At 40.0% G+C, this 17,250-nt stretch overlaps 1 protein-coding gene and 1 pseudogene across 1 annotated transcript in view; one reads left to right on the top strand and one right to left on the bottom strand.

Annotated features, from left to right (window-relative positions):
* SHANK2 (SH3 and multiple ankyrin repeat domains 2) overlaps positions 1–17,250 on the bottom strand; it is a 428,650-nt gene that overhangs the window by 267,031 nt on the left and 144,369 nt on the right. The gene's annotated exons all lie outside the window — the stretch shown is intronic.
* On the top strand, positions 11,157–11,754 carry LOC136403905 (RNA-binding protein 3 pseudogene; annotated as a pseudogene).

Raw genomic sequence — 17,250 nt, 5'->3', positions numbered from 1 at the left:
CTCTTATGCGGAGGTCTCAGATCCAGGTCTTAGTTACATAGTCATACACGGAATAGAGAACATAGTGACCATGGTGATGTGGGAGGAACAGATGAAAAGAGCCCTAAGTCACCCTTGGGCAGAGCAGATCCTCAGGATGGCAGAAAATATATTGATGAGATACAATGATGATGAGGAAAGTGGGGCCAACAGAAGGATGAAGCTCAGGATGAAGTTCACCCGGTCACTGAGGGATGTGTGTGCACAGGCTAACTTCAAGACTGCAGGTGCTTCACAGACAAAGTGAGTGATCTCATTGGAACCACGGAGAGAAGAATCATAGCAGAGACATTATATATCAGGGCATAGGTGATACCCTAGAATCCACAGAAGGCCATCATTCTCCCACACGGCAAAAGGCTCATGATGACTTTATACCTCAGGGGATGGCAAGTGCCCACATGTCTGCCCTCAGCCATGACTGCAAAAAGTCAAGACTCGGTGATCCCCAGCATCAGGAAGATGTACGTCTGTACCACACATCCAGTGTCGGTGATGGTCTTCTTGGAAACCAGATGTACCAGCATCTGGAACACTGTATTGGTGATAGAGCCCATTTTCAGAATGGATAGGAATGAGGAAAAAATACATGTGTGTGTGGAAGTGAGACTTCATGCATATCAGGATGATAGTAAGCCCAATGTCCAGAAGGGTGATAAAGTAGACGAAGAGGAAGACACTAATAGAATAACATTTATCTCTTGTGTTCAGTGAATAAAAAATGCACTCAGTAACAGAGCTGTGGCTTCCCCAGAGGAAGTCCTGCACCCCTCTCCTGGTGCAGAGAAAGGACAGAGCCATCATCTATCAGGAGAAATCTGCAGATTCAAATCCTGTCTCTACTCATCTATTAGGAGTGCCAGATACTAGTAGCAAAGTAACTGCATATGAGGACCCCACAAAGCCAAGGACCAAATTTTTAAAGATAACTTTTATTTACTATGAAACAGCATGGTGATATTAATACTGTTTAATACAAGTTTATTTTGAGACCACAGATAATAAATTACCAATTTCAAAATGTAGGACTTGCAAAAGGAGGGTCTAAAAACTGTGTCTTGTGCTTTATGAATAGTTCATGATGCTTATAAAAGATTTCAAAAAGGTCAAGGAAAGAATTGAGAAGATATAGTATTCGTTGTGAATTTCATAACAAATGGGGATGTCTGCCCTCCCCCTTTGAAGTTCTTCCAAAAAGGGTTTCAGTAAGACAACATGAATAGCTTGCTGAGTACTCTGGAAGTGCAGAGACACAGTTATTACATATCTGACTCAAGCCAGAAAACAACTGTTATTTGGTAATAAATTATATGTCATATAATATAAAGTATATAAAGGGTCAAAGTCATTACTAAGACCAGAGGTGGGTGATACACCACAGAGAGGGAGAGATGAAGAGAGACAGAGAGTGGGATATATGAAATGAAAAGGAGAAGGAGGGAAAGAAGGAAGGAAGGAAGGAAGGAAGGAAGGAAGGAAGGAAGGAAGGAAGGAAGGAAGGAAGGGAGGGAGGGAGGGAGGGAGGGAGGGAGGGAGGGAGGAGGAGGAGGGAGGGAGGAAGGAAGAAAGGAAGGAAGGAAGGAAGGAAGGAAGGAAGGAAGGAAGGAAGGAAGGAAGGAAGGAAGGAAAGGAAAGGAAAAAGAGAGAGGGGGAGGGAAGGGGGAGGAAAGGAGGGAAAGAAGGAGGGAGGGAAAAAAGGAGGGAGGGAGGAAGAAATGAAGGAAGAAAACTACCATCTAGGATACTATACTCAATTGATACATATGTTCTTAAGAAATGAAAGTTGCCCTGACCGGGCAGTGGCGCAGAGGAGAGAGCATCGGACTGGGATGCGGAAGACCCAGGTTCGAGACCCCGAGGTCGCCAGCTTGAGCGAGGGGTTAATCGGTCTGCTGAAGGCCCGCGGTCAAGGCACGTATGAGAAGGCAATCAATGAACAACTAAGGTGTCACAACACGCAATGAAAAACTAATGATTGATGCTTCTCATCTCTCCGTTTCTGTTTGTCTGTTCCTGTCTATCCCTCTCTCTGACTCTCTCTCTGTCTCTGTAAAATAAAATAAAAATTAAAAAAAATAAATGAAAGTTGTTTGCTTTCAAAAGAAAATAAAAAAGATAATTAATACTCAAAAGACTCACAGTAAAAAAATATTAAAGTACCCTCTTAGGCTGAAGGTAAGCAATGTCTGATGGAAGTGTGCAATTGAAAGAAAGAATGAACACCAGAAATAATAAATGTGGGAGGAAATATGAGAAATTATTGTTTGTTTAAAGCAACAAAAATAACAATGTTTATGTGGAGCTTTAAACTGAAGTAGGATAAGTGACAAAAACAGCCCAAAGAGCAGGAGGAGGAAGTGGAATTAAACTATTGGAAGATTTTTGCATTGTTTGGGGAATGGTAACACAGGGGAGACTATAGTAAGTCAAAGATGCATATTTTAGTCTCTAGATCAGGGGTTAGCACATTTTTCTGTAAGGGGTCAGAGAATAAATATTTAAAGCTTTGCAGGCAATATACAATCACTGTAGCATATTTTTGTTTGTTTTTTTTTATTTAATTTAATTTTTTTTACAGGGACAGAGATAGAGTCAGATAGAGGGATAGATAGGAACAGACAGACAGGAAGGGAGAGAGATGAGAAGCATCAATCATCAGTTTTTTGTTGCGACACCTTAGTTGTTCATCGATTGCTTTCTCATATGTGCCTTGACCGTGGGCCTTCAGCAGACTGAGTAACCCCCTGCTCGAGCCAATGACCTTGGGTCCAAGCTGGTGAGCTTTGCTCAAGCCAGATGAGCCCACACTCAAGCTGACAACCTTGGGTTGTCTCGAACCTGGGTCCTTCCGCATCCCAGTCTGATGCTCTATCCACTGCGCCACCGCCTGGTCAGGCTTTATTTGTTTTTTTAAACCTTTAGACCAGTGGTAGTCAACCTGGTCCCTACTGCTCACTAGTGGGTGTTTCATCTTTCATGGTGGGTGGTAGCAGAGCAACCAAAGTATAAATAAAAAGATAGATTTAACTATAGTAAGTAGTTTTATAAAGATTTATTCTGCCAAACTTAGCGAAAAGCCGACATAAAGTACTTGGTAAGTAATTACTATTATATGCTTTAACTTGCTGTAACTCTGCTTTATAAATTTTATAAAGTAAAGTTACTTCCCTACTTTATAAATCACCATTACTGTGGAACCGGTGGGCGGTTAGAAAATTTTACTACTAACAGAGATACAAAAGTGGGCGGTAAGTATAAAAAGGTTGAGTACCCCTGCTTTAGACCATGTAGGGTTTACCAATACCTGTTCTGGAATATCAAAGGAATAAAAAAAAATAGTAAAGCTCAAAATACAAGACAGAATATAAAGGGAATCATTAGAGGTTTTCAGATAATCCAGAAAACAAATAAACAAACAAAAGGCAGGAAAAGTAGAATAAAGAAACAAAGAGCAATTGGGACAAACAGAAAACGGACTCAGACCTAATTACAACAGTAACTACATTACATGTAAATGTACTAAGCAAGCCAATTGAAAGACAAAGATTATCCGACGGAATTTTTTAAAACTTTGTAAAAATGGGAGAACTCCACACTCAAAGAAATCATCTTCAAACGCCAGAGAAGAACAGGAAGCACAATTTCCAGTCAACGTAGCCTTTCTTGCCCCCTAACCTTATCTCTCTCTTACCACAGGCCTGGCAGTGACTGAAGCCGCACGGAACTGGGATGAGGACATGACAAACTAAGGGACGAAGAAACATAAAACACATCACTTTTATGACAAAAGAATCTTCTTGATTTACATTTTTCTTTTGTAAAATAATTAGATAAACTCTAAATCAGGAATTGCATGGGCATGTTTATTTTCCTTTGTTATTAGTATACAAATTAATATTAATAAAGAAAAATCATTTTTATTTAAAAAAAAGAAACCTATCATGCCTCCCCCTTTTTGCTGCAGGCAGCTAGCTATAGCAAACCTAACTCAATCTAAAGAGTTACGGAAGGCCTCTGCAGGGGGTAAGAGTCAAGCTGGTCTTTGCAGACTGGGTGGGTGCTAACTACAGGGGAAGTGCAGGAAAGGGACATGGCCAGCAGAGGGAGCATCATGTTGGGAAGTCACAAAGCATGAGCCAAGCCAGACAGTGACAGGAGATGGGGCTGGAGAGGTGCGTGACAGACCCTGGAGGACCTATTGTGCCCTGCAAAACAGGCTGAAGAGCGTGGACTTTGGGAGAGGAAGATAAGGATCCATTAAATAGGCATGACAGCAGATGTACAACTGGAAACGATCCCTCTGGCTGTAGTGTGGAGACTAAGTTGGAGGAGGTGGAGGATGACAACTACTGCAATTCTTCAGGAAGGAAAGGATGAAGGTGGGAAGTAAAGCAGTGATTACTGATATGAAAGGTAAGTATTAGAGAGAAGTTTTTAGGAGGTGGGATCTATGGATCAAGGTAAGTCATTAGAGAATGGTGAGAAAGAAAGAGAAGTCAAGGATGAATTCCAGGTTTGAGCAAATGGATGGGCGACAGGGCTCTTCACTGAGCTAGGGAACATGGGAGTGGGAAGTTTGGGAAAGGAGGTGAGGACAGATGATGAGGCCAGTTTTGGACTCAGGGAGCTTGTGGGATTCCTAGTATCTGCTGGTGGGTCAGGAGCAGCAGAACAAGCCCTACAGATAAGATTCAGAGTGTCATCACCACTTCCGTAGGAACTGAAGCCATCAGAAGGAACGAGATCAGCCCGAGAGAATGTGATAATGTAGAATTCTCACCTGTGATCTCTTTCAGAGAGGGGTGTATAGACAAGTTTTGGTGTGCAGGAAGACATACAGCAAAGAAATAAATGGTAAAGAAATAAATCTAAGCTACTGGTGATGTTTTATCTCCAGAAATTTAAGCTAGAGAGGATGCTGAGATCTGTCTACAGAAATATCCAATGAGTTGTGTTCAAGAAGGCGGGTAACCTGACCTGTGGTGGCGCAGTGGATAAAGCTTTGACTGGAACGCTGAGGTCGCCAGTTTGAAACCTCTGACTTGCCAGGTCAAGGCATATATGAGATTTGGCGCTTCCTGCTCCTCACCCACTCTTTATCTTTATCTCTCTCTCTCTCTCTCTCTCTCTCTCTCTCTCTCTACTTCCCTCTCTTCTCTCTCTAAAATGAATAAATAAAATCTTTAAAAAAAAAACTAAAAGAAAAAAAGAAGATGTGTAAAAATTGCTCCATATAGCCTCAGATATAGAATTAAGTGTAAATATTACCAGGGTGATAAGCTTCAGACTGACTAGAGAAAATGTCCTGGCACTCAGAGATGTTCATAAACAGAAAGGACTCTGCTGAGAAGCTGTGGGCTTCAGTGCAATGAGTTTTAGGCTGAATCTAGCTGACCATGTATGTCAGGGCTGCACTGGGATCAGCTGGACTTAGAGAGAGATAAAGCAGGAGAACTGCTGGAGGCCTTTCCCCCTGGAAGAGTCTGGACTTTTTAAATCTCCTCTGTCCTCTTTATTATCTAACTTCACTTGTTCCCGATGTTAATGCCTCTCACCTGTGACTGCCATCCTCCAGACCTAACCACTCACTCAGTCCTACAGCATTTGCTAGGAGTAAGTCTCATAAGATAGCATTTTCACTGTAATCTCTGTCTATTCAAGTTGACATAACATGGTGCAGAGCATATGTGGGAAAGAGGGAACATATGTGCTTCCAGGGGAAGAAGCAGAGGGAGTGGGAACAAGGCACAGGTGAGCAGGCTCCAAAAGCACACTCAGCACCACCGTCTCTGGTGACCACAGGGAGCATCACTGGACTGCAGGTATCTTGGTGGGTGCACCTACCTTGTTCCCCCCTCCTCAATAATAGATCCTTAGAGCAACTCCCAGTTTCAAGATGGTTCCCCAAATCCCGGCTTTCCCTGAGGTCTCCTTGGAAACCCTCTCTCCTAATATCCTAATGCTGTCCTATCAACCTTCCCCACCTTCCATCTGCCAACCCCTGTCTTGCCTACTGCCAAGGGTCCCATTGACTAGGAAGGAGACATGGGAGAGCCCACCTGCCTCAGTCTCTCCAGTGACAGTCCCTCCTTCTTTGGTGTCTTCACTGGGAACTGGAGGCCGATGCCTTGAGGAACATGTGCACACTAGGTCAGATAAAGACGGAGAGGAAAATAAGAGCATTTGGACAGAGATAAGCAAACAGAAAAGCAAGTCAGAGAAACAAGGAAGAAGAGAACAGAGCATTGAAGGAAAAGAGCAAGGAGCGCAGGCATGAAGGGACAGACAGACAGCTGTGAGGATCTGTGGACAGTCGAGAGAGCTAGGGCAGCAGAGGGCCCCTGCCTCTATCCCTGCCACTCTACCTGCTGCTGGGCTCTGTGTGAGGGATGGGCCAGGAGCCTGGAGAGCTCTCCTTTGCAACTCTGTGCCTGCGGGCCCTGCCGCCCAGGACGACAGACCTGATGACTTCCTAATGGAATCCCTGTGCCTCAGAATTCCCTCAGGTCTGAACATCAGGCCTGAACTTCAACACCTAGTACGAAAGCCCGTGTGCAGCCAGCCCCTGAGCCTCCAGCCTGAGCCTCAGCCACTCCCCAAGGCCCTCCTTGCTCAGGCCAGGCCCGTCCTCTGCTTGTCCATGCCCTCCCACACTCCGTGTTTCCTCTGGATTCGTGTCAGACTGCACGGGTTGGACTGCTGGTTTCACACCGTTACCAACTGTGTGACTCAGGACCAAACACTTGTCTGGGCCTCTAGGCTTAATAGGGTCTTGGTGAAGATAAAATGAGTTAGTAAGTATAAATCTTGTAGGACTGTGCCTGGTTTATAGTAAATTATCTGTCAAGTTATTAACTTCCCAATTTTACATCTTCTATGCTCTCCACCTGAAGATCCTCTTCCCTCCTGTCTTCAAGCCTCTCCCAAATTTCAAGTTCACCGTCCTCAAGAAAGCAGACACAAATACTGACCCTCTCTGTCTTCTGCTACCCTTACTCTCCATCACTGCTCTTGGGGTTTCCGGGTGACCTGTGAGGGCCCCACAAAGCTCATCCCTGGGAGGGGTTCAGATTCAGTCTCCAGCCTAATGCAACTGCATGGCGTCTGTGTCTGAACATACACCAGCTCCCTCGGGCACCTCCACTCTCTATCTTCCAACACATATTTCACACCTCTCCCCTCAGCCAGGTCTTGTGCTGGAGGAAAAAAAAATTTAGAACCAAGAAGGAATATTTTTCCCCATAAATAAGCACTCACAAACCAGTATCTTTAGGGCATTTAATGAAGTTTGCACCAAATGCAAGAGCTCTGAAGAAGTAGCAGCTAAGTTTGCCCAAGGGAATGACATTGACATTAGGCTTCCAGCATATGATAAAATATTCCACGTGGAAAGGAATGAGAATCTTAGACACAGGCAAAGTTTGGGTAATGTCAAAGTGCACAGCATGTTTGGGGAACAGAATACAGTTTGGTGGATTGATCTGAGAGTGTACATCTGAGCTGGAATTAGGAGAGAAGTCAAAGAGGAAAGCAAGCATAGGTTTCATAAAGGCTCTTAAACCACGAGTAAGGGTCTATTTCTCTACCCTGAGCAATGTGGAGCTCTTAGATCAGTTAATAGAGGGAAATAAACTGATTTGCTTTTCTGAAATATCACTTTGATGGTTGGTGCGTGGGAGGAACTGGGTAAGAAATCCTAAAGATAATGATACCAAGAAGGGCTAACACCAAAGTGGGTTGTCACAACGTGTGGAGGATTTGAAGATACTACTGACATCTACTCAGTAAAAGCCAGAAATGTTGTGAAATATCCAACAATGCACAGCACATCCCCCCAGTAATGAATTTCCCAGCCCACAATGTCAATAATACTGAGGTTGATAAAACCAGAACTATAAGAATGTGAGTTCAGATATAGCCACCTACCTACATACTGGAAAATGGGCCTGCTTTTCCTGTGGCATTCTAGCATGGAAAGAGACCCGCCTGAAGGGTCTGAGTCCCAGGTTTGTCCTCATTTCATCACATGTTATTTGGAACAGTCTCATCCTATCTGAGAGGCAACATTTGTATTTATGAATGAATGAATATTGGCTTTAAAGATGTTTCTCTTATTAGCCTTACTGAATTGTCTACTATCAAATAAACAAGATTAGCTCCTACTCTCAAGGGATTTATACATGTCACACAAAATGTGTAGTCACCATAGTTTGAATGTAGCATTTAATGGCCATTAAATTCAAAGTGCTTAATGAAACAACTAAAGAGCTCAAAAAAGAGATTCAAGAGTTCATTAAATACATGATGCGACAGCATCAAAAAATCAGATACAGACTCACCTATGGTAGCACAGTGGATAAGGCATTGACCTGAAACGCTGAAGTCGCTGGTTTGAAACCCTGGGCTTGCCTGCTCAAGGCACATTGGACAAGCAAGCAATGAACAACTGAAACGAAGCAACTATGAGTTGATATCTTTTTGCTTCACCTGACCCTTCTCTCCTCTCTCTGTAAAGTCAATAATAATAATAAAGATAATCAGATACAAGCTGGCACAACTCTTCAAAAAAGTGAAAAATAAAAATAAAATGACCATAGAAATGAGGCCACATTGCATACAGCAAAAGTAGACCAAACTTTACTAAAACCACATCTAGGGACAAGGAAGTCAGAATAAGAAAATTAAGTAATTGAAATGAAAATTAGCAAAGACTTTGAAAGGATTATAGAAAAATGATAAAGTATAACAAATAAAAATCAACACATGCAATCAATTTCTGTCTTTGAAAACTAAATTGAATATATGTACAGAAATCAAAACTAAATATGCAAGTGCCCTGGCCAGGTGGCTCAGTTGGTTAGAGCATCATCCTGATATGCCAAGGTTGTGGGTTTGATCCCCAGTCAGGGCACATACAAGAATCCACCAATGAATGCATAAATAAGTGGAACAACAAGTTGATGTCTCTGTCTCTGTCTCTCTCCCTTCCTCTCTTTCTAAAATCAATAAATAATTTTTAAAGTAAATATATAATGCAAACAAAGTTTTTAAGGAAAAATAAGCTATAAATCTACAAATTGAAAGATAACACAACATGATATGCTAGTAAAAATTGATATAGAAGATCAACAAAGAAACAGATACTAATAAGCATATTATACTTCAATGATAAATAAAATCTCCTATAAAGGAAAAATATCAGACTGACCTGAGGCTTTTTCACAACATTATTTAATGACAAAGGCAGAGGATAGTGGAACAATCTTTACCCAAAGTTCTCAAATGGGAATAAAAAAGTGTAACCCAAGAATATTGTATATATATATAGCCAAAATTTTTTTCTCATACATGGGTAACAAACCTTTTTACATGCAAGAATTCAGGAAATAGTTTTTATAATTCTTTATTGAAAAAATAATGAAAGTATGAACTTTGGCCAATTAAGAGATAAATGGAGAAACTATGAATGTATGCACTGAACTGACTTAACTAAGGCTATATATTTAATCTGTAGTGCTAACATTAAGATATCACAGAGAGGCCCTGGCCAGTTGGCTCAGCAGTAGAGCGTCGGTCTGGCATGCGGGGGATCCGGGTTCGATTCCCGGCCAGGGCACGTAGGAGAAGCGCCCATTTGCTTCTCCACACCCCCCCCTCCTTCCTCTCTGTCTCTCTCTTCCCCTCCCGCAGCCAAAGCTCCATTGGAGCAAAGATGGCCCGGGCACTGGGGATGGCTCCTTGGCCTCTGCCCCAGGCACTCGAGTGGCTCTGGTCATGGCAGAGCGACACCCCAGAGGGGCAGAGCATCGCCCCTGGTGGGCGTGCTGGGTGGATCCCGGTCAGGCGCATGCGGGAGTCTGTCTGACTGTCTCTCCCCGTTTCCAGCTTCAGAAAAATACAAAAAAAAAAAATATCACAGAGATAATTGTCATCACTTGACCTTTCTGTTATTTCCCTGGAAGACCCCACTTTCATGGCTATCTTTATTTGACCTGACATGGACCTTGTCCTATACAAAAAGCCTTTTCTCTAGGAATATATGTTGAAAACAATGAAAAGCAATTGATGAACTTCACAGCTTCCTGAAATCATGGATAACAATTGAGATAAGCAATAAGACTGCCCAAAAGCTTAAAGAAAAAAACTGGGGAATGAGATGTCTATTGAGAGTTTGAAAAACTCTGGTGCACATGTAGGACTGTGTGCATGCTCAGAAAAGACCTGAAAAGGTCCTAAGTGCTCACCTTAGACTGACCTTGAGGAATAATCAAGAAGTAAGAGCTAAGGCAGAGTAGTCAACTGCCTGCAGAGTTGACGGCATGCTCCACATACACACAGAGTCTCTCAGCAAAGATAGGGAAATGTTTTGGTTCCAAAAGTTTAAGGAATTCCTTATCTAATAATTGTCTGGCTACTAAGCTAACTAAGCAGAGATGTCAGTAGCCCATGACACAAGACGAAGAACACAGACTTTACAGAATTAGCTCATAAACGTAACAAAACAAACAATAGCAAATCCTTGGGAGCAAAGAGAATCTTGTTTTTAGAGTTGCCACATTATATTATGTCCAGTTTTCAACAAAGAAAAATATGACATGGAAACAAAGTGTGGCCCATACATAGAAAAAATGATATCAATAGAAACTGTCTCATGAGGAGGCCTAGATCTTGAGTTCATTAAAAAGGATTTTAAATCAACTATTTTGAATATGTTTAAAGAACTAAGAGAAATGATGCTAAAGTAACTAATGTGTAAAAAAAAGTATCACCAAACTTAAAAATATCAATGTACAGGAGTTATGAAAAGAACCAAATAGAAATTCTGAAGTTTAAAAGTACAAAAACTGAAATAAAAAATTCACTAGAGGAGTTCAATAGCATATTTGAGCAGACTGAACAACCAATAGGCAAACTTGAAGACAGGACAACTGAGATTACACAGTCTGGGGAACAGAAAGGAAAAAGAGTATAGAAAAATGAACAGAGCCTCAGGAATCTATAGGAACAGCACAAGTTTACCAATATTCACTCAATGAGAACCCTAGAAGTATCAGAGAGAAAGAAATAAAAATAATATTTGAAAAAATAATGGTCAAAAACTCCCCAAATTTGCTCAGTCATTCTGCTCTTCCGTGGTAACTCTCCATCTGCCTCTTTTACTTAACTTACAGGACTCAAATCCATTGCTATGTCTTCTGAAGAAGGGAAGCTCTTCGTTGGAGGGCTCAACTTCAACACCGATGAGCAGGCTCTGGAAGATCACTTCAGCAGCTTCGGGCCAATTTCTGAGGTGGTCGTTGTCAAGGACCGGGAGACGCAGCGATCCCGGGGTTTTGGCTTCATTACCTTCACCAATCCAGAGCATGCCTCAGATGCCATGAGAGCCATGAATGGAGAGTCTCTGGATGGTCGCCAGATCCGTGTAGATCACGCAGGCAAGTCGGCCCGGGGAACCAGAAGGGGTGCCTTTGGGGCCCATGGGCGTGGTCGCGGCTACTCTAGAGGTGGTGGGGACCAGGGCTACGGGAGTGGCAGGAATGACAGTCGACCTGGAGGATATGGATACGGATATGGAAGGTCCAGAGACTATGGTGGCAGAAGCCAGGGTGGTTATGACCGCTACTCAGGAGGAAATTACAGAGACAATTATGACAACTGAGAAGAGGCATGCACACCTAATGTAGATACACAAGGAATAAAACTTCTGATCCAGAATTGTCCTTCCAAATGGCTGTATTTATAGAGTTTGGGAGCTGCACTGAAACATCTGTTTTAATACACCAACTTCTATTTTTGAACTGAGCTCCCAAGGACCTTTTAGGAAGCTCCATGTATTTTTAATTTTTTTCCTCCCATTTAAAGACAATTCTGGGACATTTGTTGTCTGGTATTTTTCCAAGTTTTGAGTTTGATCTCACAGGATTGATTCTGGACACCCCCTAAAAAAATGTTTGACCAGACTGATATTCCCCCCCAGAAATAGTGTATCTAGGGACATCTAAAAACTCATACAGAGTGTTTATTATGGTTAGGAAATTTCCAAATGCAACTAAGAAATGAAGAACAATTACTAGAGGGGTTTTTGGTATGTTTTTTTTACTGAAGATCACTGCCCTGATAATATAGAATTTTCTTAAAATACTTGTGATTGTCATTTTTTTTAATACTGGAAGAAAAAATATTCTGTTGTGTTTCATGTAGCGTTTAGTATGTCCTTCATGGAGCTGATTAAAAAGATAAGACCTGAAAACAAAAACAAAAACAAACAAACAAAAAAAACTCCCCAAATTTGATGAAAAGCATTTATTCTACACATTTAGAAGTTTAATGAACCTCAGATAGGGTAAACTTAAAGAGATCTATATCTAGTTATATCATAATCAAACTGTCAAAAACCAAAAACATAATCTTTTAAACTAGGAAGAGAGAAGGATTCATCACATATAAAGAATACACAGTAACAGCTGTCATCAAAATCACAGAGGCCAGAAGCAGTGGGATGACAAATTCAAGATGCTAAAAGAAAAAGACTTTCAACCAAGAACCCTATGTCAAGTAAAACTATTCTTTCAAAATGAAATTAAGGCATTCCCAAATAAACAAAAACTGAGAGAATTAGTTGTTAGCAAACCTGCTCTACATAAATACTAAAGAGAACAAAGAGACACTCAGGCTGAAATGAAAAATCATTAGAAATCAAATCTGTATGAAGTAATAAAGAGCACTGCTAGAGATAATTACATAGGTAAATATAGAAGTCAGTGTATGTATTTTTTGTTAACAGTTTTTTTCTCCTATCTGATTTAGAGACAAATAATTATTACAAATCTGTGTTGATGGGCACATAATGAAGATGAAGTTAAAATAACAAGAGAAGCACAAATATGTAGGGTGAGAATCGAGGTATATAGGAACAGTTTTCATTTACTATTGGAATTAAACTTCCGTAGATTAGATGGTTATAAATTAAGACATTAATTGTAATCCCCATGGGAACTACTAAGAAACTAACTCAAAAACTATCATAAAGGAAATGACAAGGTAATTATGTTGGTAAACTAGAAAATATTGTTTTAACACAAAAGAAGTCAGTAATGAAGGAATTAAACAAGAGATCCATAATCTATAAAGAAAACAAATAACAAAATGGCAGATATAGATTCCACATCAAAATATTTCAAACCCTGCATTTGACAAGGGATTAATATACAAAATTTATACAAAATTCATACATCACAATAGCAAAAACAAACAAACAATCCAATCAAATAAATGAATAAAGGGTCTGAATAGACATTTTTCCAAAGAAGACATACAAATCGCCAACAGGTATATGAAAAGTTGCTTCAACATCACTAATCACCAGGGAAATGAAAATAAAAACATAATGAGATATCACCTCATTACCTTTAGGATGGCTATAATCAAAAAGACAAAAGATGACAAGCATTGATGAGGATGTGAATAAGAGGGGACCTGGTGCACTGTTGGTGGAAATATAAATTGATGTATTTACTCAGAAAAGCAGTATGAGGTTTCTCAAAAACTTAAAAAATAGAACTGTGATACGTTTCAACAATTCCACTTCTGAGTACATATCCAAAGGAAATGAAAACATGATATTGAAAAGGTATCTACTCCCATGTTCCATGAAGCATTATTCATGGTGCTAAGAAATAGAAACAAACCAAATGCCCATCAACACTTGCATGGATAAAGAAAATGTGGTATATACACAATGGAATATTACTCAGCCATGAAAAACAAGGAAATCTTGCCATTTGCAACAACATGGATGGACCTTGAGGACATTAAGTAAAATGAGACAAATACTCTATGGTATCACTTATATGGGATGTAAAATAATTCAAAATCATAGAAACAGAGGGTAGAGGAGTGGTTGCCAGGATGGGGGAGTAGGGGAAATAGGAAGAGGTTGGTAAAGGGTAAGAAATTTTAGCTATTAGAGGCATAGGTCTGAGAAGCTAATGTAAAACATGGTAACTATAGTTGATAAGACAGTATTGTGGAACTGAAATTTGCTAAAACGTTAGAATTAAATGGTGTCACTGAAGGAAAAGAAAAAGACAAACATGGAAGTTGATGGATGTGTTAAGTATCTGGGGGAAATCTTTCCACAATGCATATGTATATCAAATTACCATGATGTACACTTTAAATATCTTATAGTTTTATATGTCATTTATACCTCAATAAAGCTGAAAAACTGCAAATATATATACCTTTTGATTTAGCAGTAAAAATATCATTTATATTATTATTATGTTATGATATCATTATATCCCTCTACCTTAGGATAAAGAGAACAAAATTATGTTTCTGTATGTTCATATGTATGCAAAGTTAAAGCATATATTTTAAAAATCTGCAAGGAGACTTAACCTCTGGTGTAAGGATTAGTATTGAAGAGAAGATCAAAGAGGACTATTACTTATCTGTATCATTTGAAGTTTATTTTATAATGAGTGTATTAATGCTTACTTGATAATTAGAGAAAATTTTAAGGAAATTACAAATAATAGCAATGAAAACTCTTGAAGGGTTTCTGATGTAACCAGGCTATCGCTGTCACCTTTAAGGCTTCTGATAGCTCTTATCTTTAGTTACTGACTTGCAATTTCAAGGCTAGTCAAGGTGGGGAGAAACTTCTCAGGCAGTGTAAGCCACCTGAGTTCAGAGCCTGCCTTAAGACTGTGTACGTAGCTTTCCAAGAACAATCACAGGCTCCAAACTTTGAGCTACTGAGAATCCTCCATAAGCTCTGCATTAGCTTGACAATTCCCAGGAGGATATAAGAACTATCAATTATACAGAGAACTACACTCTTCTTATACCAATTAAGCTCGATATACTATCTTAATCACTTGTCCACCCCAGCCCCCACCCAGCCTGCTGTGACTTTCCAAGGTTATTCCCCAGTTTACTGAAAGCTACTTCTGGATCCATCTCATCTTCCCCAGAAGTCCTCCTTCCTGGCAGAGTCCCAATTAAGCCACAGTTGAGTTGCTCTGAAGTGAGAAGTCCTGGGAGGCTTGTTAAATACAGTCCTTAAGGATATGGAAGGAGCATCATTAAGAACTTCAGCTTATTAGTCAGCTGCGCCAATATCAGCAGCTAAGCAGAAAAATCAAAAGTGACTCGGTGTCCCTCAGAGGCATCCAAAGAAACTTGTTTTAACTTTTATCTAATTTTATCCCAAGTGTGTACACTAGCTACTAAGCACATACCCAAAGCACCTTCACTTTCACCACGACCATCATCCTGTTATTTTCATCATACATTACATCATCATAACCCCATCACACCATTAGGATTCTCATCACTTTCATTCATCACCCCCAAAATATCATTCTTTCCCTATTGCATTCTCATTCTCAATATTACCACCTGACTCCTCATCTCACCATCATTATCATCATCAGTATTGTCCTAATCCTCATTATCACTGCAAAATCATTCGTGCCTTTCACCATTAAGTATAAATTCAGCTATAGAGGTTTTTTTGTTTTTGTTTTGTTTTTGTTTTGTGACACACAGAGAGAGAGAGAGAAACAGATAGGGACAGACAGGAAGGGAGAGAGATGAGAAGCATCAATTCTTCCTTGTGGTTCTTTAGTTGTTCATTGGTTGCTTTCCCATATGTGCCTTGACTGGGGAACTCCAGCAGAGCAAGTGACCCCTTGCTTAGCCAGTGACCTTGGGCTTCAAGCCAGAAACCATGGAGTCATGTCTATGATCCCACGCTCAAGCCAGTGACCCCGCGCTCAAGCTGGTGAGCCAAGGCTCAAGTTAGCAACCTCCGGGTTTCCAACCTGGGTCCTCTGCATCCCAGTCCAATGCTCTGTCCACTGTGCCACCACCTGGTCAGGCATTTTATAGATGTCCACCTGGTCAGGCATTTTATAGATGTTTTTTAACCCTTTGAGTAGTGCGGTTTTTGTTATCCCTTTGAGTGAGAACGTACATGAATGTACTACTCAAAGGGTTAAGTCAGGTTAAGAAAGTCTCTTGTATTCCTACATAGGCTGAGTTTTTATGAGAAATGGATGTTGGATTTTTGTCAATGCTTTTTCTGCATCTATTGAGATGATCATATGGTTTTTAGTTTGTTAATAGGAATTATAGTGATTGATTTTTCTAATGTCAAATCAACCTTGCATCTCTATAGCAAATCCCCCTTGGTCGAGATGTGTTATACAGTGATACTTCGGTTTTTGTCGATAATCCATCTGAAAACAATCAGCAAAATCTGAAACCAATGAAAACTGAGGCAATTATTTCCGTATGAGTCAATGTAAATCTAATTACTGTACACAGTAATCACTTACATGTAATTGTAGTATTAGCACTGCAATCAATAAAAAAAAGCACAAAAACACTGGAAAGCAATGGAATTGTTTGGCTAGACATGTGGGGTGATGCTCACACAACGAGAAACAATGCCACATTGAGCAGGAGAACGTGTGGGTTGCCCTTTGTTTTCGCAAAATTTGCAGCAAGGTCATGTGAGCATACCGACAAAATCCAAGACAAATTTTTTGCAGAAAAAATCAACGAAAACCAAAATCCATGATAATGGAAGTCAACGAAAACTGAGGCATTACTATACTTTTATATTATTGGAATTGGTTTGCTGAATTTAGTTTAGAGTTTTTGTTTTGTTTTGTGTCTAGGAAAGGATTGCATTTATTGATTGTATACATCTATTAATCTGGTATATAGTGGATACTTTAACATACTACATATCATTTAATATTCACAATATCACCAAAAATTAGCTTATTATTCTCATTTTACAGTTCTTATTCTCATTTTACATTGAAGACATTCAGGCTCAGGATAATGGAGTCATTTCTATCAATTCACAGAGTAAATAAGTGGCTGGATATTTTGTTGAGAATTTTAGCATCCTGCGCTCATCAGAATGTTCAGTTTTCACATCTATGTTCATAAGGAACATTGATCTATATTTTTATTTTCTTATAATGTCTTTGTCTGGTTTTGATATCAGGATAATTATTGTCTCATAGATCAAGTGAAGAATTCTCTTCTGTTCATTATTCTTTAAGAATTTGTATAAAATTTGTATTTTTTCCTACTTAAATGTTTGGTAGAATTCAACAGTGAAGCTGTCTGGGCTGAAGTTTTCTTTGTGAGACTGCTTCTAATTAAAAATTCAATTTATTTAAT

The sequence above is a fragment of the Saccopteryx leptura genome, chromosome 1 (genome assembly GCF_036850995.1).
Source record: "Saccopteryx leptura isolate mSacLep1 chromosome 1, mSacLep1_pri_phased_curated, whole genome shotgun sequence".
In the NCBI taxonomy this organism is placed as follows: Eukaryota; Metazoa; Chordata; class Mammalia; order Chiroptera; family Emballonuridae; genus Saccopteryx; species Saccopteryx leptura.
Note: the sequence above shows the minus strand (reverse complement) of the source record. Positions and strands in the feature narration are given on the sequence as shown.